At 43.6% G+C, this 24,736-nt stretch overlaps 1 protein-coding gene across 13 annotated transcripts in view; it reads left to right on the top strand.

Moving 5' to 3' along the window:
* The window catches only part of LOC145525995 (uncharacterized), a 548,630-nt gene that overhangs the window by 387,091 nt on the left and 136,803 nt on the right, over positions 1 to 24,736 (top strand). For 2 of the 13 annotated variants that reach the window (XR_014068583.1, XR_014068584.1), the window contains 2 exons: positions 61 to 335; positions 6,749 to 6,829. The exons of 4 other annotated variants lie outside the window; for them this stretch is intronic. The gene's annotated coding sequence lies outside the window, so the exon portion shown is untranslated. Of the gene's footprint in view, positions 1 to 60; positions 336 to 2,403; positions 2,483 to 5,043; positions 5,217 to 6,748; positions 6,830 to 15,765; positions 15,921 to 23,048; positions 23,111 to 24,736 lie in introns of those variants that run through there. 7 more of the 13 variants (XR_014068581.1, XR_014068571.1, XR_014068645.1 and 4 more) reach the window with 7 other exon arrangements.

Raw genomic sequence — 24,736 nt, 5'->3', positions numbered from 1 at the left:
ACAGCTTTGTATACAATTTCAGGAAATTCACAGATATCCTCTCTCCCCACATTCCCCCAGCCATTTCCAGATCAGAATTTGGACACAGTCATGTGGTTGAATCTGAGTGATTGCCTGCTTAACTTGTCTGAGGTGCAGCAACCTCCTCTATCAATCTGGGTAGAAGTGAGGATGAAAGGAGGTGACCCCTGAGAACATGTGCCTCAGCTGCTCAGTGTGAACCAGCCCAGCACCAGGACAGCCAGACCAGAAAACAACCAGAGAGCTAAGCCAAGGGGAGGGAAACTCCCATGCCCAAATGAGCTCCCAGGCCCAAATGAGCTCCCACGCCCTGAGTAAGTGCCATTTAACTGCTCATTTTATAGGCTTTTTCATTACGCTCAATAACACACCCTTTGTGGTGCCCTTGAGTGAGTGTGGGGAGGTCTATTGGAGGATTTGTAAATGTTAATGGCTCCTCTGACCAGCTTGCCTCTGGCTAGTTGCCGGTGGGGATGGATGAGCCAGCAGGCTCCCCACCCTCCTATTAGGGCAGAGCTGAAGCTGCCAACCCTATGGGGTCCTTGCCATTTCCCCTGAGGCAGGGAGGCTGCCCATCCTGCTGTGTGGACTACACCTTGATTTAGAGCCTAAGAGGGCACTTTGCGTGGGAGGGTGGGGGAAAGATCTGCCCCAGGGGTGAGCTCTGAGCTTTAATACCTTGCTAGAAAAACTGTGGTCTGTGAGTTAGCAGGGCTTCCCTTGTGGCTCAGCTGGTAAAGAATTGCCTGCAATGCAGGAGACCTGGGTTTGATCCCTGGGGGGTGCTTACTAAAAATGCAGAATCTTGGGTCCCCCTCCAGACTTAGAATTTGCATCTAAGAAGATCCCTGGGGTGACTCCTGTGCGCGGGAAAGATTGGGAAGGGTGGAGAAGCAGTGTTCTAATAATGGAAGTCCCCCCCACACGCTTGCCCGCTGAATTCGGAGAACTAACTTCAAATGTCCCTTGGGGAAGATTTGACTCTAAAAATAATGCAGTAGGATTAATGAGGACCAATGCATTTCCCGTGTTAGTGCTTCGCAATCCACAAAGCACTTGGGCGGAAGCAGGACAGACTCTGTTACATGCTTCTATTGCAGATCCATCCTCCTTGCTAAAATCCATCCCACCTCTATTTTCCTGGATGACATCTGTTTTAAGAAGAAAACATTTGCGGGTTTGAATCCCAGCTCTACCATTCACCGATTTCATAACCTTTTGTAAGCTCCTGATCCCGCTAAGTTTCCAGATTCATATCTATAATGGGAATGATGATAACTATCTTCTTCCTCTTGGAACTATTGTTAGGATGAAATTGGATAATGCATATGCTACACTTAGCTCAACACCTGGCCTTGGGTGAATCCTTGATAAATGGCAGCTCCGTGGTTTTGTTTCTCTTGTTGCTATTTTTTGTGTAAATTCTCTGCAAGACCAAACTCTGCAAGGGCAAAAGCTGAGGTTTTCTTCTAACTGCTGGGCAGTTTCTTACCAGCAGTGGTAGATTTCTTAAAACAGAATGAAAGTTTGATCTTCACAACACCTAGCAAGGTGAGCCAAGCAATATTTTCCCCAGGATATGCCTTAATAATCACAAGAACTTTGAGAGCCAAGTTTTATTTCTCCCAGCTTGTGGATGATGGAGACTCTGGGATGGAAGGAAATTTGCCTGGGGTCACACAGCTAGTTACCATCTTAGGCCACTTGTTCCCCTTAATTCTTTAAGGAAAGTGAAAGTCTCTCAGTCGTGTCTGACTCTGCAACTCCATGAACTGTAGCCCACCAGGCTCCTCTCACAGACTGTGTCCCGCCAGGCTTCTTGTCCATGGAATTCTCCAGGCAAGAATACTGGAGTGAGTTGCCATTTACTTCTCCAGGGGATCTTCCAGATCCAGGGATCAAACCCAGGTCTCCCACATTGCAGGCAGATTCTTTACTGGCTGAGCTACCAGGGAAACCCCAATTCTTTAAGAAAAAGAATTTCTTATCATCAACCCATGTCCCACTTGCTACCCTGAAAACTTATCTGTATAGACTTATGTTTCCCAAATTCTAGTCTTTGACCCACTGCTTGCACCCGTCTGAATACCACACAGGCTATTTATTTTCTAACTGACGTTTTTACTTGAATGTATTTTAAAAATAAAACAACAGAAATCTAGCATTACTTTGACTATACAGTCCATGGAATTCTCCAGGGCAGAATACTGGAGTGGGTAGCCTTTCCCTTCTCTAGTGATCTTCCCGACTCAGGAATCAAACCAGGGTCTCCTGCATTGCAGGCAGATTCTTTACCAATTGAGCTATCAGGTAAGCCCTTTCAGTCATAGAAAATAATAATAATACATACAAGGCAAACAAAGCAGTGTTCTTTAATTCTAGGCAGATGCTGTTGCTTGCAGAAGACTGTGCCCAAGGGAGACTTTGCTGTTTTCCTCCAAAGTGAGATTAACAAGTAATGGTTAGTGTCAGCATGTCCTCGACATCTGAGTCTGCTTTTTGACATAATTAGGAGGATTGGAAAACAAAGAACAAAGCCATGAAAAAGAAATGCACTTATAACTATGTGATTCAGTGCATTTTAATGCTCTCAAGGTATCAGTAAATCATTTCATATGTCCCCAGGAGTTCCATTACCTGGGAAACACCATTTTATTACATGTTATGCCGTTAGATGCTATGGTTACCCAATAGCAAGGAAAGTCCAGGTGGCTCAGTGGTAAAGAATTTGCTGCCAATACAGGGGATGCGGGTTCGATCTCTGGATTAGGAAGATCCCCTGGAGGAGGAAATGACAACCCACTCCAGTATTCTTGCCTGAAAAATCCCATGGACAGGAGCCTGCTGGGCTACAGTCCATGGAGTTGCAAAGAGTCGGACACAACTGAGTGACAACGGTGACACAATAGCATCTCGTTATCCAGTAGCATCCAGTGGCATCAAGAGAGTTATGTCTTGATTCCCCAGTCAGTTAGTCTAGATACAAGTAAAGGACCATGGACTCTGGAGCAAACTGCCTGGTTTTTTTATCCCTTGAGCTTCCCTCGTAGCTCAGATGGTAAAGCATCTGCCTGCAGTACGGGAGACCCGGGTTCAATCCCTGGGTCGGGAAGTTCTCCTGGAGAAGGAAACGGCAACCCACTCCAGCATTCTTGCCTGGAGAGTTCCATGGACAGAGGAGCCTGGTGGGCTACAATCCATGAGATCATAAAGAGTTGGACATGACAGCGATTGACATACAACCACCACTGACCTTGGGGATGTGACTTTACCACTTTAGCCACAGTTTTCTCATCATAAAAAAGAGGACATTCAAAGTACACCTTAAGTAACTGTTGTGAAGATTAAATACGTCTTGAAGCCCTTTCAACACTACCTGGCCCTTCGTAAATGTCATATAAATAAATACTAGTTCCACTGCGGCTACTACTTCTGCCACTGCTGATGTTCGATGTACTGGGGCCAGAATGTAACAACCAAGTCCTTGCCCATGATTCAGGTTATAACTCTTCACCTGTTTGAGGACTACTGATCAGGTTTCTGCCCCTCCTGAGTCCCCAGGCTAAACAGTCTCCAGTGCTGGAGTCTTCTGGAAAGGAAAGAACAATGGAGCTGGGAGGGAAGGACTTCAAAGGAAGGTGACATTTCTCCGGAGGGAGCTGGCATATACAAGGCTTCTGCTATGTACCAAGCACTTGGACATGCCAGCTATGGGCTCCCTTCAAGAAACCTGTAGTTGGTGCTATTCTCCAGATAGTTCTTGTTCCCTGCCTTCCATGAGCAAGGCAAGAAATTAGGTGTATCCATAAGAGATCAGGTGGGGCCATGTGAATGTGATTTTCTGTGGCCAATGAAACTAAGTAAAAAGTAGTGAGTGTCAGAGCAGGAAGAAACTTTCAGAGCTAGTGAGTGAGTCACCATATCCCCTTTTTCCTGCTTCAGTGATCCTGGGAATATGGAGCTCTAGAGTAAGTATGACATGAGTGAGCTCCCAGCCAATACACGATGTAAAGCGTGGCAGAGGAAAAACAAACAAACAAAAAAACAACTTTGTCGTTTTAAGTCATGACGGTTTTAATACTCCAGCAAAACCTACCTTATCCTGATTGAGACAAATCTCTAGGTGCTGATGCATAGAGCAAGAATTTTCTGTCCTTGAGTCCAAACTAGAGCCTGAGTCCAGGTTTCAGTTGGCAGCGAGGGAGGGCATGTAGTACCTATAACCACCCTGACTTTTTCCGCTGTCTCACTTCTCCCCTGATCAGGGTGTAATAAAGTAAGTGAGGAACTTGTGCTTAGAACCCTTCTTCAGCTGCCATCTCCTTGCAGAAACCTGAGAAACCATTTTCCCTCTGAGCAGATTTCTCACTAAACCTCTGATTCTTGCTGAATTTCAGGCAAAGAAAGGACCCCTTATCATTATCTTAGGCTCCTGCTTGCCATCTGAATCTCCTTTACCTCATCTCCTTATCTGGCTTGTGCCTGAAAAATTCTAGAGAAAGGAAATTTACCAGCCTCATCATTAGTGAACATAAATCTGGGCTATAAGATATTAGACTTCCTGTGTTATTGGACTGAGTGCTTGGCTTACCTAAAAGGTGACCAATTTTAAAGATCCTTATTTTGTTGACCATGTAATTTATCATCCTAACCAGGAAATGTTAAGAGTGAAAGGGAGTAACAATTATGCTGGACAACAGTTTTAAATGGAACTCTTGGACAGACCAGGATGGATGGTCTGTCTTGGCTTCTATGATTCTATGGCCACCAGAAAATGGTGCACATTAAATTCCATGGGTAAGACTGGATCCTATCTTTGGTGACAAACCTTGACTTTTGGTCTACCCCTCTTCAAACTGTTGACTATCAATCTATTTGGAATAATCTCTAGTTCTCTAACCAACTCTCCTGTGAGAATTTTAGTCCCAAAGTCATTTCAGAAGGAAAGCATGTACATATGGCCATCATTTCCAGCAATTTCCCCCATAGGCACTTCATATTCCTAACTACTGTCTTGATCAGATGCATATTTAATGCCTTGTGATGGAGACACAGATGCAAACTGCTCAACCCTTCCTGGAGCTTTCAAATGCTGCCAGATCCCAGTACAGTTGCTGTGAGAACCACCGGACTGCCTGAAGCTACACTCTCCATGTCCCCATAAGACCCGGACTCTCAGGAAACTTACTCACAAGGTAATAGAGGGACAGGCAGGGCTTATTAAGTTTCCTTCCACAGGCTGTTTGATTGCAATTCTGCCCTGGGCATAGGCTCATTTGCATAGTTGATTTATAGCTTTCATTTGAATATTACAGTTAACTTCACATAAACCAGTACTTTGGTCTCTGCATTTTTATTTTAACAGCCCACTCAGTACCACATGGAACTCATCGAGGCCAGGAGCCTCTAATATGGGAAAATTTACCTTCCTCTTTCCGTTGGGATGGAGAGACATGGAAGGTGGAGAATGAACAACCTGATAAGTTTCAGAAAGGCTTGATTCCTGCTCCAGGGCAGTCTGACAGTGACACACAAGTCAAACACATTCAGCTTCCAGAATCTTTGATAACTGTGGTTTGTTTTTCACTGTTGCTTCTCTAAGGGGTGCTTTCTCTAAAAGGTGCCTCTTCTCTTCTTTCCTTTGTTTCTAAAAAATAGCTATAATTTACTGAATGCCTACTCTCTGCTAAGCACTGAACTATTAATATTTAAGCAGATTACAGTAGTGCAAAAGGCAACCTGGTCCCAGCCCTCAGGGAGGTTATATTATTGTCAGACAAATTGATAGCAAGAAAGAATCACACATTTAATTAATTGTGCTAATGTGCTGTGTTCTAAGTGGCTTCAGTCATCTTGACTCAGTGTGATCCCATGAAGTGTAGCTCTCTAGGCTCCTCTGTCCATGGGATTCTCCAGGCAAAGATACTGGAGTGGGTTGCCATTTCCTCCTCCAGGGGATCTTCCCAACCCAGGGATTGAACCCCTTTCTCTTATGTCTCCTACATTGGCAGGCAGGTTCTTTACCACTAGCGCCACTTGGGAAGCCCTTTATGCCAAACATCTACTTTTCTGACCTTCAGAAATCAGAGCCTCAGGATATAGTGTGAACCATTTCGCTGTGCCACACAGCCTGTGGGATGTTCCCTGAGCCCTCGGCAGTGAAGGTTAGGAGTCTTAACCACTGGACCACCAGGGAATTCCCAGAGAAGTTTTGATCCTACGTCTCTTCTGTGTGGTGCACATGAAAGTTGTTGTTCTTTTTAACATAAGAAATTATGCTTTTTAACATAAGAAATTATCCCATGTCTATTGTGTGATGCTGTTCAATTTATAGCCCTTCCTTAGAACTTTGGAGAAGTACCTCCTCAGTAGGAGGCTATGCCCTCTTCAAATGTACTGGAGACCAAAGTATCCTTTTGCTTTGTTGCTCAGTCTTTTCAATCTTCCAGTTTACATTGGTATGGAATTTTTACTAAAGATTTTGCTGAACATCTACTTTTTAGATGATTAAAAAAAAGTGGTATGATGGCTGTTTATATGACTTGTGACGGATCAATACTCTCACCAAGAATGGTGAGGAAAATTGTATAATATTTTTAAATATAATCTATTTGAAAGCACTGGGGATATTCTAAGGTTATAAGAACTTGAGAGGTCAAGATGTAGGAATGTGAATCTGACATAGTTTTTCCCCTGAGACACTTCCCTTTTTTTTTTTTTTTTAAAGCTGGAGAGAGAGTGCTTAAGGAACATAGCACAGTGCAGTTGAAAAGCGAAGTGGCACTTTCAGCAATCGAACACTACAAAAGAGATTTAAAAAAATGAAGTTCAGGACCCTCTAAAGGTGAGGCATCATGCAAAGTACCCAAGGTCTTTAGGTAGGACTCTTCAAGAACTGCAAGATAAAAGTAGCATTTAATTAAAGCTAGACCAAGCCTTACAAAGTCTAAAACTGAGCCTCACAGAAGTGTTAATAAATTCCCCTCACTAGATTGAGGTATTATGCCACTGCTCCAGTTACCTGCCAAGAGGAAAGGGTGGAATATATTAGTAATTAGTGAACTGGAAGGAATTTTAATAGAAAGCATCCATTCAGGCCATAGAAAAATAAAACATAGAGCATAAAAATGGAATAAGAGGTATAAAGGGCATGGCATATAGTCTAACATTCGTGTAACTCAATGCACCAAAGGGCAGAAAGGAGAAAATGGGGCAGAAGCAATATTTAAAGAGAGAATGACGGACAATTGATCAAAGTTGATGAAAGACAGCAAGCCATAGTTTCAAGAATCTCTACTAACCCCAAGCAGGATAAAATTAAGTGAAACCACATATTATAGATACAGGACAGCGAAAAACTGCTGAAGACTAAAGGAAACGGAAAATATTAAATGTGATCAGGAAAAAGTCACCTTTTAGGATCAGCAAAGCATGACAGCAAATGTCTCTACTGAAACAATGAAAGTCCCCCCAAAACAGAATAATATTTTCATCTTGATCATTCATCTGAAACATTTTCTTCTGCTGTGTAATTTTTTTCTAAATTTCTGTATTTTTATGTACATAGAAGGTTAGTTATGTTTCTTGACCCTGGAGAAATGGCTCTCTGTAGGGGATGTCCTGTGTCCCAGCTATACACTCCCCAGGAAGGTTCTGGCCTGCTTTTGTGGACTCGGTTCATTGGGCTGCCCAGATTGTAATTTCCTTCCTGGTAATGTAGGCCCCCTGGTTGGGAAGGCTGGTCTAGAGGCTTGTGTGGGCTTCCTGGTGGGAGTGACCAGTGGGAGTGACCTGGTGGGAGTGACCAGTGACCACTGGTGGGTGGAGTGGTGTCTTGGCTGTCCAGTGAACAGGGCCAGCCAGGTCAAGGGGCATTTCTAGAAGCTATCTCAGAGAGTCTTTGGGCAGGCTTTCTGCTGCTGGGTGAGGCTGTGTTCCTGTCTTGTTGGTTGTTTGGCCCAAGATGTCCCAGCACCAGAGCCTCCTGGAAAGCTCAAGCTGATGATTGTCACCCAGGACCTCTGCTACCAGTGTCACTGTCCCCGCAGTGAGCCACAGATACCCCACCCTTCCAGAAGACTCTCCAAGACCAGCAGGTAGGTCTGGCCCAGGCTTCCCTGAGGTCAGTGCTTTTGCCGTGGGTCTCAGTGCACCCAAGACCTTGTGTGCACCCTCCAAGAGTAGACTCTGTTTCCCACAGTCCAGTGGAGCTCCTGTGCTCAAGCCCCATTGGCTTCAGAACCGAATGTTCTGGGGGCTCCTTTTCCTGATATCAGACCCTTCAGGTTGGGGAACGTGCTGTGAGGTTCAGAACTCTCTTGTGGGAGAACTTCTGTGATGTAATTGTTTTCCAGTATGTGGGTTGCCCACCTGGGGAGCATGAGGTTTGATTATATCCTGCGTGCATTCCTCTTACCATCTCATTGGGTTTCTTCTTTATGTCTTTGGATGTAGAATATATTTTTGGTAGGCTCTGGTCTTTTTATTGATGGCTGTTCAGCAATTAATTGTGCTTTTGGTGTGCTCATGAGGAGTGAGCTCAAGCCGGCTACTTTGCCATCTTGTCCCTATGGAAGAACCCGAAGTTAAGGGAAGAGACAGGCAGAGTGCAGGTGAAACCGCACGACTCAGATTGGGACTTGAACTCACTGTCTTTTAACTGAAATCACACACCTGAATCCAGGACTTAATGAAACTCAGGTTCTATATGTCTTGTTGTAGAAAGAAGTCTGTAAGAAAAAAAAAGTAATGGGTAAGAAGTGGATTTATTTAGAGTGATATACTCTCCAGAGACAGAATGCAGTCTGTCTCAAAAGACAAGAGGGCTTGGAGAGGAACACACCCCACAGACAGAGTGTGGGCTATCTCAAAATGTGAGAGTCCTCAGAATACAGAGTGGTTAGTTTCTGTGGGCTGGGTAATTTCTTAGGTTAATGAGGGGGAGGATTATTCCAACTACCTTGGGGACGGGGAGGGGATTTCCAGGAACTGGGCTGCTGCTTGCTTCTTGGCCTTTTTTGGTTAGTCTTGAAGCTATCATGGCACCTGTGAGTATGTTGTTTAGCATGCTAATGTATTACAATGAGTGTATGATGAGGCTTGGGCTTCCCAGGTGACGTTAGTGGTAAAGAATCTGCCTGCCAATACAGGAGATGCAAGAGAGGCAGGTTTGAGACCTGGGTCAGGAAGATTCTCTGGGATAGGAAATGGAACCCCACTCCAGTATTCTTGCCTGGAAAATTCCATGGGCAGTGGATCTGGTGGGCTACAGTCCATGGAACCACAAAGAGTCGGACATGACTGGGCGACTGAGTACAAAGCATAATGAGGCTTAAATTAAGGTCTACTGGAAGGTGAATCTTTCACCATTTTGAGCCTAATCCATTCTAACCCATTATGTCATATCCTCAGTGCTATGCCACTCTTTTAAAGGTTGTGCCCTGCCCGCTTCTGTCCTGTTTCACAGGTAATCTGAATATTGCTTGACACTCTGCAGACTGTTCTCAATGGATTTCCCTTCTTTGCTCAGCTGCAAAGCTTCAAGGATCTTGGCAGCTGGGAAATGAAAGGCAGAGGATGAGAGCAAGGGGAAGGAGCCACACGTGGGTGTGTGCCCACAGCGGGGGTAGTGGGGGAGCCTGCCTGAGGGACCCAGTGATGCTGGGCAGGCTAAATCTAAATTAAAGGTCAAGGTTCTTGCTCTACACAAAGGAGTAACATACAGAGAGGAAGGCATAGAGAGAAACAAGCAGTTTATTAAAAGGCCAAAGCTTCTCAAAGTATGCACTCAGAGAAGAGTGAGGATCTTTCTCAGTGAGACACATCCTTAAGTGTTTTCTGAGCCCCTTTTTATTTCAATTCCTTGATTGGGTGGAGGTTTCTTACATTAGGGATAGAATATCCCTTAATTGGAAGGTGGACGCAGGACTGTGATTTCATCTGTTTACATCAGCCTTCTTTCTTGAGCACTGGGCTCCTGAAACCATAGTACATGTGCTCTAAAAGCCATTTTCCCTTCAATTTTCCTCTACTAGTCAAGCACCAGGTGCAAAAGTTGTTTAGTAGTCATTCATAGCCTGGTTGTTTCTATTGCCATGCTCTGCCATGCTCAGCTGTGCTATGCGGGGGTCTAATGGGTAGGGGTCCCCTTTTCAGGTGTCACAAAGTTTAATCAGAGTTTAATTTATGTTCTTGTTGCTGATAACCTTTTCTCTGTGTTCACGATCTCATTAAGTGCAAAACAGGGAGGTGGCTTTGCCTTTTGCATAATGTCTATGTATGAGGAAGTGGTGTCTGGGTCTGTGCTGTGTTTCCTGCCTCATTGATACCAGAATAATATTTTCATAGTGCTAAGGGATATTAACTGCCAACCTAAAATTCAACAGCCAGAAAAAATATCCCTAAAATGATTGGTGACATGAAGTGAAATTTGCTCAGTTGTGTCCGACTCTTTGTTACCCCATGGACTATACTGTCCATGGAATTCTCCAGGCCAGAATACTGGAATGGGTAGCCTTTTCCCTTCTCCAGGGATCTTCCCAACCCAGGGATCAAAACCAAGACTCCTGCATTGCAAGTGGATTCTTTATCAGCTGAACCACAAGGGAAGCTGGAGAATACTGGAGTGTGTAGCTTATCCCTTCTCCAGCGGATCTTCCTGACCCAGGAATTGATTCGGGGTCTCCTGCATTGCTGCTGCTGCTGCTGCTGCTGCCAAGTTGCTTCAGTCGTGTCCAACTCTGTGCGACCCCATAGACAGCAGCCTACCAGGTTCCCCCATCCCTGGGATTCTCCAGGCAAGAATACTGAAGTGGGTTGCCATTTCCTTCTCCAATGCATGAAAGTGAAAAGTGAAAGTGAAGTCGCTCAGTCGTGTCCTACTCCTAGCAACCTCATGGCCTGCAGCCTACCAGGTTCCTCGTCCATGGGATTTTCCAGGCAAGGGTACTGGAGTGGGTTGCCATTGCCTTCTCTGCTCCTGCATTGCAGGCAGATTCTTTACCAACTGAGCTATCAGGAAAGTAGTAAATCTAAATAAATGCTAACTCTACAATACAATAATAATGTATTGTGGAGATTTTACACACACACAAACACACATATATATACATCATCACTTTGAAAGTGATAAAAAGAACAACTTGGAATGTAAGAAGTCAAGGATAATTAGAATATCTAGACAGAATAACCACTCAAAATTGACAAAAGAAGGCACAACTAAGAAGCTAATAAAGAAGGGAAACAGAATTATGAATAAATGCTTGGTTAATCCTAAAGAATGTAAGATAGGAAAGGAAAAGAGACTTGAAATAGGTGGGAAAGATATATACAAATCCAGAAATATTAGTAATTATATACTTACTGTATCATGTAACTTTTTTTTTTAGTGTGTATATAAGTGAGAGCATACAGTGTTTGGCTTTCTGTGTCTGACTTATTTCACTTAGCATAATGCTGTCAAGGTCCATCCATATTGTCTCAAATGGCAGAATTCCTTTTCTTTTTAATGGCTCAATAATATTCAATTGTATGTAAATGCCAAATTTTCTTTATGAATTCATCTGTTGATGGACATTTAGGTTGTTTTCATGTCTTAGTATTGTAAACAAGGCTGCAGTGATCATGGTGGTGCAGATATCTGTTCATGATAGAGTTTTTGTTTTCTTCAGATAAATAGCTAGAAGTAGAATTGCTGAGTGACATAATAGTTCTACTTTTAATTTTTTGAGGTACTTCCATACTGTTTTCCATAGTGACTGTGCTAATTTACATTCTTGCTGTATCTACTGAGTTCTTAATTTCAGTTATTGTATTTTCCAGTTTCAGAATTTCCATCTGATTCTTTAAAAATTTTCTAGTTCTTTATAAATTAGAAATTATAAAATTTTATCTTTTCATCTAAGTTTTGAACATATTAATCAGGATTGGTTCAAATACTATGGTAATTCTAATATTTGGATATCATGGTAAGCTTCTATTATTTTTTTTCTCTTAGTTTTTGGTCACTTTTTTTTTCTTTTTGTCATTTTGTTTGGTTTCTTGGCATAGTAATTTTTTTTTGTCAGACATTTTGTGTGAACAATTGTAGGGATATTCTGAGACTCTAGATATCTTCCTCCAGAAAGAATTTGATTTTCCTCAGACTGATAGTTAATATCAGAGCAGATCATCTTAATTCAGTCAGAAATTAGGTTGATTCAAAGCTGGAGTTTGTGAGGGCCATTCTGTTTTCAGTTTTTATAATAGATCTTCCTGGCTTGTTGATGGCTGCCTTCTTGCTGTGTCCTCGCAGGGTGGAGAGAGAACTTGGCTATCATTGCTCTTCATATAATGGCACCAGTTCTATCAGAACACATCTTATAAACTCACTTAACCTCAATTAGCTCTCTAAGGGCTGCATCTTCAGTACATCTTCAGTACAGTAACATGGGGTTTATAGCTTCAATACATGAATTTGAGGGGCATGCATTTTAGTTCACAGCATCTGCCTATTTCATGATTTAGCAATTCCACTGCTCAAACATACCCAGTGTAAATGTGGCACCAAAAGACACAGTTAAGTATGTTTATAGCAGTAGTTTGCATATTAACCACAAGCTGGAAGAATTTTAAGACACTTGTTAAATCTCATACAGGAAAAGAGTTCCATGGAGGAGCAAGTTTTCAATGCCCCCGAGGCTGACTCGTTTTATAAGGCTATTTTCCATCAAACCTATATAACGTAAAAGGCATTTTTGATTGAAAAAAATTACCAGAGGCTGGAAAAGAACCTATCTGCATGTTTTCACTTGGAGAAACAGTTCAGTATTCAGGACTCAGTGTTCATGGCAGCTTTATAGAACAGAACTATGACAAATAATGAGAATTGAGTGTTTCTGAATCATCTATGGATCTACTTTTGTAATTTATTTTTCTCCTTGGCTATTGGTTACATGATTCTATTTTGACATGCATAGTAAATTTTAATTAAATATCTTAAAATACTGTAGAGTTCCAGATGATGTTATCTTTGACAGGTAAATTTACCCTTTCCTTTGATAGGCAAATAGTGGGGTGCTAATCTACTTAATCTAGCCACAGGTCACATAGTTCAAGCTGGGTTAGTTTTGTTAAGTCTAAGCCATAGTCTGATTTCTTCCTATCAGGAATTTCAATCAAGAGCCTAACTTTCCTTCAGCTCATTAATGGCAGAAAATTTTACTCCACTCTCTGGAGATTTGTGGCTTGGCATTTTGATTCCCCACCTTTGAAGCTTCAGACTTGGCATGTTTACTGAAAGTAGACTGGTAGTAGTTTGAGACCCCTTGAGTCTTAGACTTTATCACTTTGGCCTAATAATAACCACCAAGACTTATTCTACTAGTTTATCTGTCCACAGAAGTGTCCCTCTGTCAGACACCAAGGCTGGATTTGCAGACTGTAGAGGTGTCCAGATAAGTAAGTACTCTGGGAAGAGTAGTTGCAGATAATCAGTGTTGCCTCGCCAAGGCTGCCATAACAAAGTACCACAGACTGGGTGACTTAAATAAGAAATCTGTTTTTTTGGTCACAATTCTGGAGGCTGTGAGTCTCAGATGAATGTATCAGCAGTGTTGGTTTCTTCTGAGGCCACTCTCCTTGGCACATAAATAGCTGCTTTCTCACTGTTTCTTCACATGGTCTTCCCTCTGAACATGGCTGTCTCCTAATTTTCTCTACTTATAAAAACACCAGTTACAGGACTTCCCTGGTGGTTCAGTGGTTAAGATTCCACACTTCCAGTGCGGGGGGGCATGGGTTTGATCCCTGGTTGGGGAATGAAGATCCCCCTTGCTTCAAGACATGGCCAAAAAAAAAAAAAAAACACCAGTCACATTCAATTAGGGCTCCCCAAATGATCTTATTTTAACTTAATTACCTATTTAAAGACCCTATATCCAGATACAGTCGCATTCTGTGGTACTGGAGGCTAGGACTTGAACATATGAATTTTAGGAGGATGTAATTCAGCCCATGGGGTTTCCTAGATTACACTAGTGGTAAAGAATCCACCTGCCAATGCAGGAGATGAAAGAGACACATGTTCGATCACTGTGTCAGGAAGATCCCCTGGATCAGGAAGTGGCAACCCAGTCTAGTATTCTTGCCTGAAGAATCCCATGGACAGAGGAGCCTGACGGGCTATAGTCCATGGGATCGCAAAGAGTCAGACATGACTGAACGGCTCAGAGTAATTCAGCCCATAACAAGGACTTTCTACTCCTGTCCATATTTCTCAGGACCCTTCCTCAGAGTGACTTTTGTCTCCCAGGCAGTGACAGACCATGGGAAATTCCACTGTGCTTTTCTGATTTGAGGCTCAGGTCTTTGTATCCCTGCTTTATGCATCTTCAAGATTCAGTAGGTGTTTCAATAGAAAAATGTCATGTGTTTGAAGACCCTCAGTGTTCCATTTCTGTCACTCCCTCCTTGTATGTCTGCCCCAAGCTCTGTCTCACCAGTTTTCCTGCACTTCTCTCAGCATCAGCCCTCTTCCTGGGCCAAATCCAAGTTATCAGCCTCTGGCCAATACCCAGAATTTGCCAGTGTCCTCAGGGGCAGCTGCAAAACGTAGCTCACCTCTGCCATGTATGACTGCTTTGAATTTCACTCCTTCCAGTCTTCATGGTTTCTTTAGTTCTTGAATGCCTTTAAATGTATGACTTTTGCAACAAGCCTGTCAAGTTTTTCTTATTTTCTATGGGATTGAGGGCTTGTATGAATTCTTTTATCCTTTCAGGAGACCAGGTCAGTGGTTACCTTCAAGGAAGTGACGGGTTGTGACTTGTAGGTGATATGGGAAGAGTGTCTGACTTAATATGGGAGTTGGAGTTACAGAGGTATATTCATTGTAATAAAATTAATTGAGTTGTGTAATTAGGGAAATATGTTCTGGCATGTATATTTCCAATAGAAAAACAACACACAGAAGGAAAAACTAAGTTATATGCTGAATAGGCTTTCAAAACTCCATGGAAAAGTAGCTTTAAAGGCAAGTGAAGTGAAAGTGTTAGTCGCTCAGTCATGTCCAACTCTTTGTGACCCCATGGACCACCAGGCTCCTCTGTCCAAGGAATTCTCCAGGCAAGAATACTGGAGTGGGTCACCATTTCCTTCTCCGGGGGATCTTCCTGATCCAGGAATTGAACCAGGTCTCCTGCACTGCAGGCAGATTCTTTACTATCTGAGCCACCAGGGAAGCCCCTTCCTAAATGGATTCCGGTTCTTCCCTCTGTTTCTCTGCCCTTGGATTCCTACTCTTGCTCTATCTTTGCCTATGAGGAACTCCACTCTTCTTAATGTTAGGTGATTGGCAGCCTCGTTGCCTCTGTCTTATGGTAGACTTTCCAAAGTCTGAGTCTTTGTGTCAGGAACGGTTTGCTAGAAACTTGGCGGGACAGATGGAGATACCTGCTGGTGTTCCGGGATGGGATGGGGAGGGAAGGGAACTGGAGGCTTTCAGCTTCACAGGCTTGGGTGGGGACAGATGCTATCTTCCTTCATGCTTTTCCTGGCAGGCTGGTTTGCAGATACATCTGCTTAATTAACTTCATATGTGTGGATCCACATGCATACCTACATCTCTGAGGACATTATTAGTTCTCAAGGACCGTACATTCTCAAGTTATGAAAGCAAAAACGTAACTTCTGCAAGTACCTGTAAGCTGCACAGCCCTTCCTTTCCTGCAGTTAGTAAATCCAATTATGATTCTTTCCTCCTTTCAGATGGAAACCTTTGGGGCCTGCTGGAATAAGGAAGATAACAAATGCCTCTGCGTAAAGGCTTTCTCAGTTACACAAAGAAACACTGTGAAATGTCTAAACCAGAAAGAGATCCTCCATCCCAGTCTCCATTTGGGGAAGGTTTAGTTATGACTATGGTTAGTGCAGCACAGGTGAAATATGAAGTGTCATGGGAGTGAATTAAAAGGGGTACACTGGAACTTCTCTGGTGGTCCACTGGTTACGACTCCATGCTTCCGCTGCAGGGGGGGCATGGGTTCCATCCCTGGCTGGGGAACTAAGACCCTGCATGCTGACGCCAATCTAGCATGCCCTGGCCAAAAAAAAAAAAAAAAGTTACAAAAAAGGGATTCCTTAGTGCGAGACTCTCACGTTGGGCCCATGTGTGACCTCCATCTCTGCTCTCAAGGCCACTCTGTTCATGTGCCCGTCATCGCAGGTCTGGGGTGGTTGAGGTGGAAGTCTAGCTGATGTCAATGGCTGAGTCATTTTGTCTACTTGGATGCTCGGTGCCTCTTCCATGGTGTATGCTTTCTATTTGGCTTCAATGTGACATGCAGATTTCTTTGGTTCCACACCAAGAGGTCCATCCACATAACTCTACTATGGATATCCTTGTTATCAATCTTTCCAATTTTTTCCCTTCTGTGCTTCTGAGCAGCCATCCAAGAAATATGTCCTAATCTTGAGCTACTTCTTTTTCCATACAAAGTAGATAACCAAGTACATTGATCACAGTTTCACCCAATGAGAAAATTTTCATTCTCTGCTGTCTTTCAAGTCCACTCCTATAATGTAGCCATTGCCTGTAATTAGCATGCACCCACATACCAAGCTGACCCACTTAAAATATAAGCTTGGGTTTTTGCTGGCCATATAGGACCTTCTCTGTGGCCATATGTGCAGCTAGAGGTGCCACTTATCCAACTGTGGTAGGTAACGTGGGACTTGGGCCTACCTGCCTATGAAGATTATTTGTACTCCTTGTCCTGCTCTGTCTGATTTAGTCCAAGATGTATCACTCCTGTATTATGGAAGGGCTGCTGCTGCATCTATCTGACTCTATGACTTATTGGACTAGCATAATATAGCTCATAGTGGACAGTTACGGACATATGGTCATTTGGTGCCCCATGGTCAAGCATTCCATCTCTACCAGGACCCAGTAATGTGAGAAGATAGGTTTATCCTAATGTGTGTGTTTCCCTGCGGATGTCATGTTCCCAAACCCCAGGGCCTGGTTTGTGGTTTTCCCACTGATGCCTTCTATAAAATCCACACAGCATGTTTCCCCCTACATAGATACATCTGAATCCCACAGGGTCCGCAGGGCCATATGGTTCAATTTACAGGGATGTTTTTATTGCAGCCTGGATGTGCTGCAGGGCTTGTTCCTGTTCTGGCTCTACTTAAAGTTGGCATCTTTCCATGTCATCCAGTCTACAGGTGGAGCAATATGCTTGGGTGTGGAATGTACTTTCTCTAGAAATCAAAGAAGCCTACCAGATGCTGTGCTCCTTTGTGGTAGGGGATGCAAGATGAAGCCATTTGTCTTTTGAGTGGACATCCAAAAGTATACCCTTGATCATTAGACACCTAGAAACCTTTCTGAAATGGAAGATCCTTGAAATTCATAGGGTTTATCTCCCATCATCCCTAGCAAAAATCTTGCCACCACCTCTAGCATTGCTGTCACTTCTTGCTTGTACTGCTCAGTCAATGTGATGACATCAGTGTAGTAGATCAATGTAACATTCAGTAGGATATCCCCAGAGCCCAGCTCTCCTTGGACTGTATTATTACAGAGGGAAAGAGTTAATATAGGCTTAGGGAAAAACTCTGAGTATCATTGTCTATTTTTCCTCTGCATATAGTCCCTCTGATTCTCACTCAACCCTTAGCTATTTGTTGGCCACTTTTAGTTTCTCTTCATCCCCTGCAGGATATCAGTACAACTTCTTGGTGTCTAGCCAATTCTGCTGTCCTTGTAGGTATTGCTGCCGCTGCTGCTAAGTCGTTTCAGTTGTGTTCAACTCTGTGTGACCCCATAGACGGTAGCCCACCAGGCTCCCCCGTCCCTGGGATTCTCCAGGCAAGAACACTGGAGTGGGTTGCCATTTCCTTCTCCAGTGCATGAAAGTGAAAAGTGAAAGTGAAGTCGCATTGGTTCCTCCATATCTTTGAAGTGCCTGGATTATTGCACTAGCAAGGGCATCCTTCTCCATCAAGACATTTTCTCAGGTTGCCATGATGAATCTTCAACAATTGGGCCAGCAGCTTCAGCCAGGGACTATTCACATCTCATGTCCCACTCAGGATGAGAACCTCATTATCAGCTAGGTAGTGATTGTGCCCATCCCCTAGCTTTCTCAGATCACTTCCGGCACCACCTGGGTCAGTTCAGGTTCTCTGAAAATAAGATATACCAAGATGGGATTAGATGTACACAAGAGATTTGTTGGAAGGAACAACTGGGAAGGATAAAGAAGGAATGAGCAGCAGAGAGCAGATTGAGACTTCAGGCCTCAATACAGGGCTGACATCTGAGAAAGAAGAGGGTAGAAAAGAGGATTAAGGCAAAGAGTGTCAACAGTGAAGTTCTGGCCAGACCATTAAGGAGTCCCTGAGCAAGGTTACCCATTGGAAGAATCCTTGCCTAAGGCCATGCAGCCAATGATCTTGAAGTTGAGATTTGAACTTGGAGTCTCCAGAGTGCATGCTGTTCTCATTCTACCATAGCTGCTGTAAGTTTTCTTCCACTAGTTAGAAGTGGCAATCCCCTGCCATTTGGGGTTTCTCTCTGTGGTTTCCATAGAACTAGACTCAAGGTTGTATCTTTTTTTCAAGTTTACAACTCCTGGATCTTGTGTCTTAACCAACCCTCATCACATAATCAGCTCTTCTGCTCCCCTGCTGCCAGGAGACTCTAGAAAACTTAGAAAAAGAAGATTGAGGAACATGTTGTTGTTTAGTTGCTAAGTACTATCCAACTCTTTGTGGCCCCATGGATGGCAGGATGCCAGCATCCTCTGTTCTGCACTATCTCCCTGAGTTTGCTCAAATTCATGTCCATTGATTTGGTGATGCTATCTAATCACTTCATCCTCTGCTGCCCCCTTCTTCTGCCTTCAATCTTTTGCAGCATCAGGTTCTTTTCCAATGACTTATTTCTTCTTACCGGGTGGCCAAAGTATTGGAGCTTTAGCATCAGTCCCTCCAATGAATATTCAGTGTTGATTTCCTTTAGGATTGACTGGTTTGATCTCCTTGCTGTCCAAAGGATTCTCAAGAGTCTTCCCAGCACCACAATTCAAAAGCATCAGTTCTTTGGTGCTTGGCCTTTATGGTCCAACTCACATCCATACATAACTGCTGGAAAAACCATAGCTTTGACTACATGGATCTTTGTAAGTGGGGTGGTGTCTTTGCTTTTTAATATGTTGTCTAGGTTTGTCATAGCTTTCCTTCCAAGGAAGAAGTGTCTTTTAATTTCATGGCTGCAGTCAGCATCTGCAGTGATTTTGGAGCCCAAGAAAATAAAATCTGTCATTGCTTCCACGGTTTAACTCAGGTTAATGATGAGGACTGAGTTGACACTGAAGAGAGGAAATAATATAGAACTTGAGTTTTATACTGTCTGTTCCAACACACACATATCTATCCTGTAGACATCTCTACTCATTCTTGACAGTGAAGTTAAGATCTGGCAGCGTCATGGATGAAGATAGGTGGTTTTATAGAGTCCATTGGTTCTAAATCTTTCAGCAACTCTGTAGGATGGAAATGATGTTTTCCGAATCATAAAAATAGTTACAGATGGGGAAAATTGAGGTATATATTAGACATGTTAAGTAACTTGCCATTCACTGAAATACTCAATCAGCAGTGGTTCTAAAATCTAGCATAAATGAAATAACATTAAAAGAAGTGATCTCAGCACCTACTGTCGTAAGCCTTCCTCCCTTCATATCCCCTTCACTTCATGGAATGCAGCCTTGTAGAGAGGGAAAAACATAAGCTCTGGAGTTAGACAGACTTGGGTTCTAAATGACTGTCAATTTTCACGTGTCCTTAGGCAAGTTAAGTTCTCTGTCCTCAGTGACCTCATCAGCTCAGTTCAGTTGCTCAGTCGTGTCCGACTCTTTGCAACCCCATGAATCGCAGCACGCCAGGCCTCCCTGTCCATCACCAACTCCCGGAGTTTACCCAAACTTATGTCCATTGAGTTGGTGATGCCATCCAGCCATCTCATCCTCTGTTGTCCCCTTCTCCTCCTGCCCCCAATCCTTCCCAGCGTCAGAGTCTTTTCCAATGAGTCAACTCTTTGCATGAGGTGGCCAAAGTATTGGAGTTTCAGCTTCAACATCAGTCCTTCCAATGAACACCCAGGATTGATCTCCTTTAGGATGGATTGATTGGATCTCCTTGCAGTCCAAGGGACTCTCAAGAGTCCACCATAGTTCAAAAGCATCAGTTCTGCGGCGCTCAGCTTTCTTCACCATCCAACTCGCACATCCATATATGACCACTGGAAAAACCATAGCCTTGACTAGACGGACCTTTGTTGGCAAAGCAATGTCTCTGCTTTTTAATATGCTATCTAGGTTGGTCATAACTTGCCTTCCAAGGAGTAAGTGCCTTTTAATTTCATGGCTGCAATCACCATCTGCAGTGATTTTGGAGCCCAGAAAAATAAAGTCTGATACTGTTTCCACTGTTTCCCCATCTATTTCCCATGAAGTGATGGGACCAGATGCTATGATCTTAGTTTTCTGAATGTTGAGCTTTAAGCCAGCTTTTTCACTCTCCTCTCTCACTTTCATCAAGAGGCGCTTTAGTTCTTCTTCACTTTCTGCCATAAGGGTGATGTCATCTGCATATCTGAGGTTATTGATATTTCTCCCAGCAATCTTGATTCCAGCTTGTGCTTCTTCCAGCCTAGCGTTTCTCATGATGTACTCTGCATACAAGTTAAATAAGCAGGGTGACAATATATAGCCTTGATGTACTCCTTTTCCTATTTGGAACCAGTCTGTTGTTCCATGTCCAGTTCTAACTTGCTTCCTGACCTGCATACAGGTTTCTCAAGAGGCAGGTCGGGTGGTGTGGTATTCCCATCTCTTTCAGAATTTTCGACCTCATCAGTAAAGAGAGTTAATTTTACCTAATCTATAAAATTGACAAAATATTTAAATTTGTGCATGAAAAGGCAGCTAGTACAGGCTGAGCAGGTGGTAGGGGCTTAACAAATATTCATTCCCATCTTTGGGAGAGACCGTTATGATGGACAGATCCATCTCCTCAATCTCCCAAGGCAGTGAGCAGCTTATCGATAGAGGCCTTCCCTGACACGATTTCGCAAAGTGCTTCTGTGAATCTGAGAAATTGAGGCCTCACTGCGTGTCAGCTTTGAGGTTGCCACTTGGAAGGCAGTTGTATCAATGTGTTAGTTGGTCAGTCGTGTCCGCCTCTCTGCAGCCCCATGGACTGTAGCCCACCAGGCTTCTCTGTCCGTGGCATTCTCCAGTCAAGGATATTGGAGTGGGTTGCCATTCCCTTCTCTGGGGATCTTCCCAACCCATGGATCAAATCCGGGTCTCTTGCATTGCAGGCAGATTCTTTACCACTTTAGCCACCAGGGAAGCCCCAGTTGTATCAATAGCAATTAATTTCCTCAGTCCTGGCTTTCCTGTTAATTATTCTGAAAATGTACTCACATTCTGTCAACAAGACTGTTTTCAAAATCGGGCCATTTTTCATCCTTAATAAAGTCTCCTTCCTTTCTTCTCCCTTCTGTTTCACAGTTGCAAACATCTTAATCCTGGAGAATTGAAAGAATATGGAAAAATAGAAAGTAGAGAGGTCCTTTCTCCATGCTCTCTAATCATAATTACTTCCTAAATGAGGAACTGGCCTCTCCTTTATCCTCAGATGCAGCGACTTCACATTCTCTGCCTTGTTCAATCTTCACATCAAGGGTCCATGTCAGCTGTTATGAGATTATTCCCACTTTAGATGTGAAGAAGTTGATGCTGAGAGAGGTTTCTTACTTTGGCCGAGATCACACAGTAAATTTTACCAGAGTTAATATTTGAGCCCAGTCTGTCTGATATAAAAATCCAGCCTAAAATCACACACACACACAGGTCTGCACCCACAATTTACTACATCCTGTGTCTGATCTATTGTGTGGAGAAGAAAGCACCTCCCTTCTCTGACAGCTTATGTCCTCCATGTCCACCGTCTCCCACTAATTCTAGTAAATGCTTAGGAAACAGTAGATGTGAGTTAATTTTATTTCTTTGTAGACAAGAAAGGTGTTGTGCTAAACACAATCTAAAGAGATCAGGTCAGTGGCCTAGCTCAAAAACAGTAATGACATTACTTTAGTATGATTAGAAGAATCAAAAGCTATTTCTATTTTCGAGTGGGGACCATGCCATTTACTTTCTCTGGATCCCCAAATAGCTGTGCCCTCACAAATTAATGAAATAAAATGCAATGAACTAGGGAACACACTGGTGCTGAGAAGGTTCTTTGCAGCAGGTTAGGGACTCATCTCAGCACTGCCACTGAGTAGTTATATGACTTGGCTTTACTGAGCCCCAGTTTTCTCATCTCTAGGATGAGAAGTTGAGCAGGACAGCCCTCCAGGTCTTGTAGTCTCTGGGTCTAGGGCCTTCAGCCATGGCTTTGGGACTATGATATCTTCTAGCATGTCTCCATGCTTGGGGACAGGCTCTTGGGATGAGTATGCATCTCTCATTAGTCATCCTCATTGGAGGGCAAAAGCACCTTTTCTTTTCTGCCTTTTCTGATAGTGCAGACACCCATGGTAGATGCATGTCAATGTATGGCAAAACAAATACAATATTGTAAAGTTAAAAAAAAAAATAAAGTTTGGCAATTAAAAAAAAAAAAGCTAGAGGAGCCTCTTCTCCCATTTATTCTTTTTGCAAATAAATAGGTTCTTCTATACAAAGAAGATGAAGTCTCCTCATTTCAAAACATCTTCCCCACAGATAGCAATACATATTACTTTTCCTAAATATTTTAGAATGCTATTTCTGAGTGAGATTCTGAAGGTTACTGCCAAGTAACCTTTCCTTCAAAGAACTCTAATGGGCAAGGTTGAGTCAATACTACTTCTGTCAGAATAAAGCCTGTTCTGGGGTTCACCTGTGACAGAAACGATGTTGAGAGGCAGCCTTTAGTTTTCCTCTAAAAGAAAGGTAAAAGATTTTCTTATATTTCTGAGGGTGAAGGAAGTGATTGCTGGTGTCTTGAGGCCATCCTTGTCCCAGATGAGAGTCAACTCCCCGACCAGGTAAATGAGCTTTAATTACTGGGAATGTATGCAAACATCTCTTAAGTGCATCTGTTTAAAGAGCTTTTGATCAGAGATGGAGCCAAACTCTGGAAAAGACTGCAATGTATTAAACGCCTCTTTTTCCTGAAGGGGAGAGTAACTGATGATTCCCAATGTACATCATGAAGGTTGTTCTCTAAATGGTAACGAGGCATCACCAGGTAAATGTCGGCTGGAAATCACCGGGAAACAAAACATTTCCACGCAGTCCAATCCAAGGGCATGGGGGGACTTCAGGGGAGAGAGACTAATCTGAGAAAGGGGGGAGCCAGATACAGCTAGCAGAGAGAAAGTGCTGGGGAAGAACTTCCGGATTTGCTCAGACCTGGCGAGCCTCAGGCTGGGCAGAGGCCAAGGATATCATGCACTTCCCAGAACAAGCAGAGAAAGATGCTCGGCTCTCCTGCTTTACTATTCTTGTCCCAATCTTTTGCCAACATATTATGGAGAAGAGTAACAGTGGAAGAACCTGGCTTGCCATTTCTGTCAGTATAGCAGACAAACACAGGCGGCTCACTGTGAGACAGGAAGGCCCTTGCTCCAGGATGGCTCTGGGACCCAGTGTCCTGTGCAGGATGCAACCTGCACGACCATGCCTGGCAGCCCTGGCTCCCCACAGCCCCTCAGAGATGCTACTGATTTACTTATTTATTTGACTGTGTTAGGTCTTAGTGGCAGCATGTGGGATCTAGTTCCCTGACCAGGGATTGAACCCAGGCCCCCTGCTTTGGGAGCATGGAGTCTTAGCCCCTGGGCCACCAGGGAAGAAGTCCCTGCCTTGTTTCTCTTGAATCAGAAGCTTATCCTAGCCGGGAGCACTCTCCACCCACCCCCTCCTGCACTTTGCTAGCCTGCTGCACATTCACCTCCCTAATGTCTGCTCAGACATTAAGGAAATGGCAACCCACTCCAGTACTCTTGCCTGGAAAGTCCCATAGACGGAAGAGCCTGGTAGGCTACAGCCCAGAAGGTTGCAAAGAGTGAGACATGACTGAGTGACTTCACTTTCACTTCGGTGTCTGCTCAGACACCACTTTCTTAAGCTGCGGCCTGGACAGGTGCCTGGTTTAGGTGTCCCTTCCTTACCACTCATAACTGAACTGCATTTGCCTGTTCTTTGGATCTTCCCTGTGACCGGGGAGCTTTTAGAGATCACCGATGATGTGGTTCCATCTCTTAAGGGCTATCCACAGGGCTGCTCACAGAGGGGGCACCTGGCAAATGTTTGCTGAAAATTGAAGGGAAGAGGGAGGGGAGGAGAGAAAGAGAAGAAGAAAAGGTAGAGGAGACAGAGAAAGGGAGAGAGAACAAGGAAAAGGAAAGGGGACGTGGGAGGGAGGGAGAGAGACGAGAAGAGAGAAGTAAAAAAAAGAAGAGGGCAAAGGAAAGGGAGAGAAAGAGGAGGGAGAAATGGAGAGACAGAAAGACTAAACAGAGCTGGGTTGCCCAGGAAGTGGATCAGGGCAGCCCTGCTGGCTGCCTGTCTCAATGTCCTTCTCTTCCTTCACCCCTTCTTCCCCTCATCACAACACCCCGTTTAATTAAATTCTGTCTCCAACAGAACTAGCTTGGGCCAAACCTCCT

Source organism: Giraffa tippelskirchi, chromosome 2 (genome assembly GCF_054371585.1).
Source record: "Giraffa tippelskirchi isolate mGirTip1 chromosome 2, T2T-mGirTip1v1.2.pri, whole genome shotgun sequence".
Taxonomy (NCBI): Eukaryota; Metazoa; Chordata; class Mammalia; order Artiodactyla; family Giraffidae; genus Giraffa; species Giraffa tippelskirchi.
The sequence above is the reverse complement of the archived record's forward strand: the minus strand, read 5'-3'. Positions and strand labels throughout refer to the sequence as shown.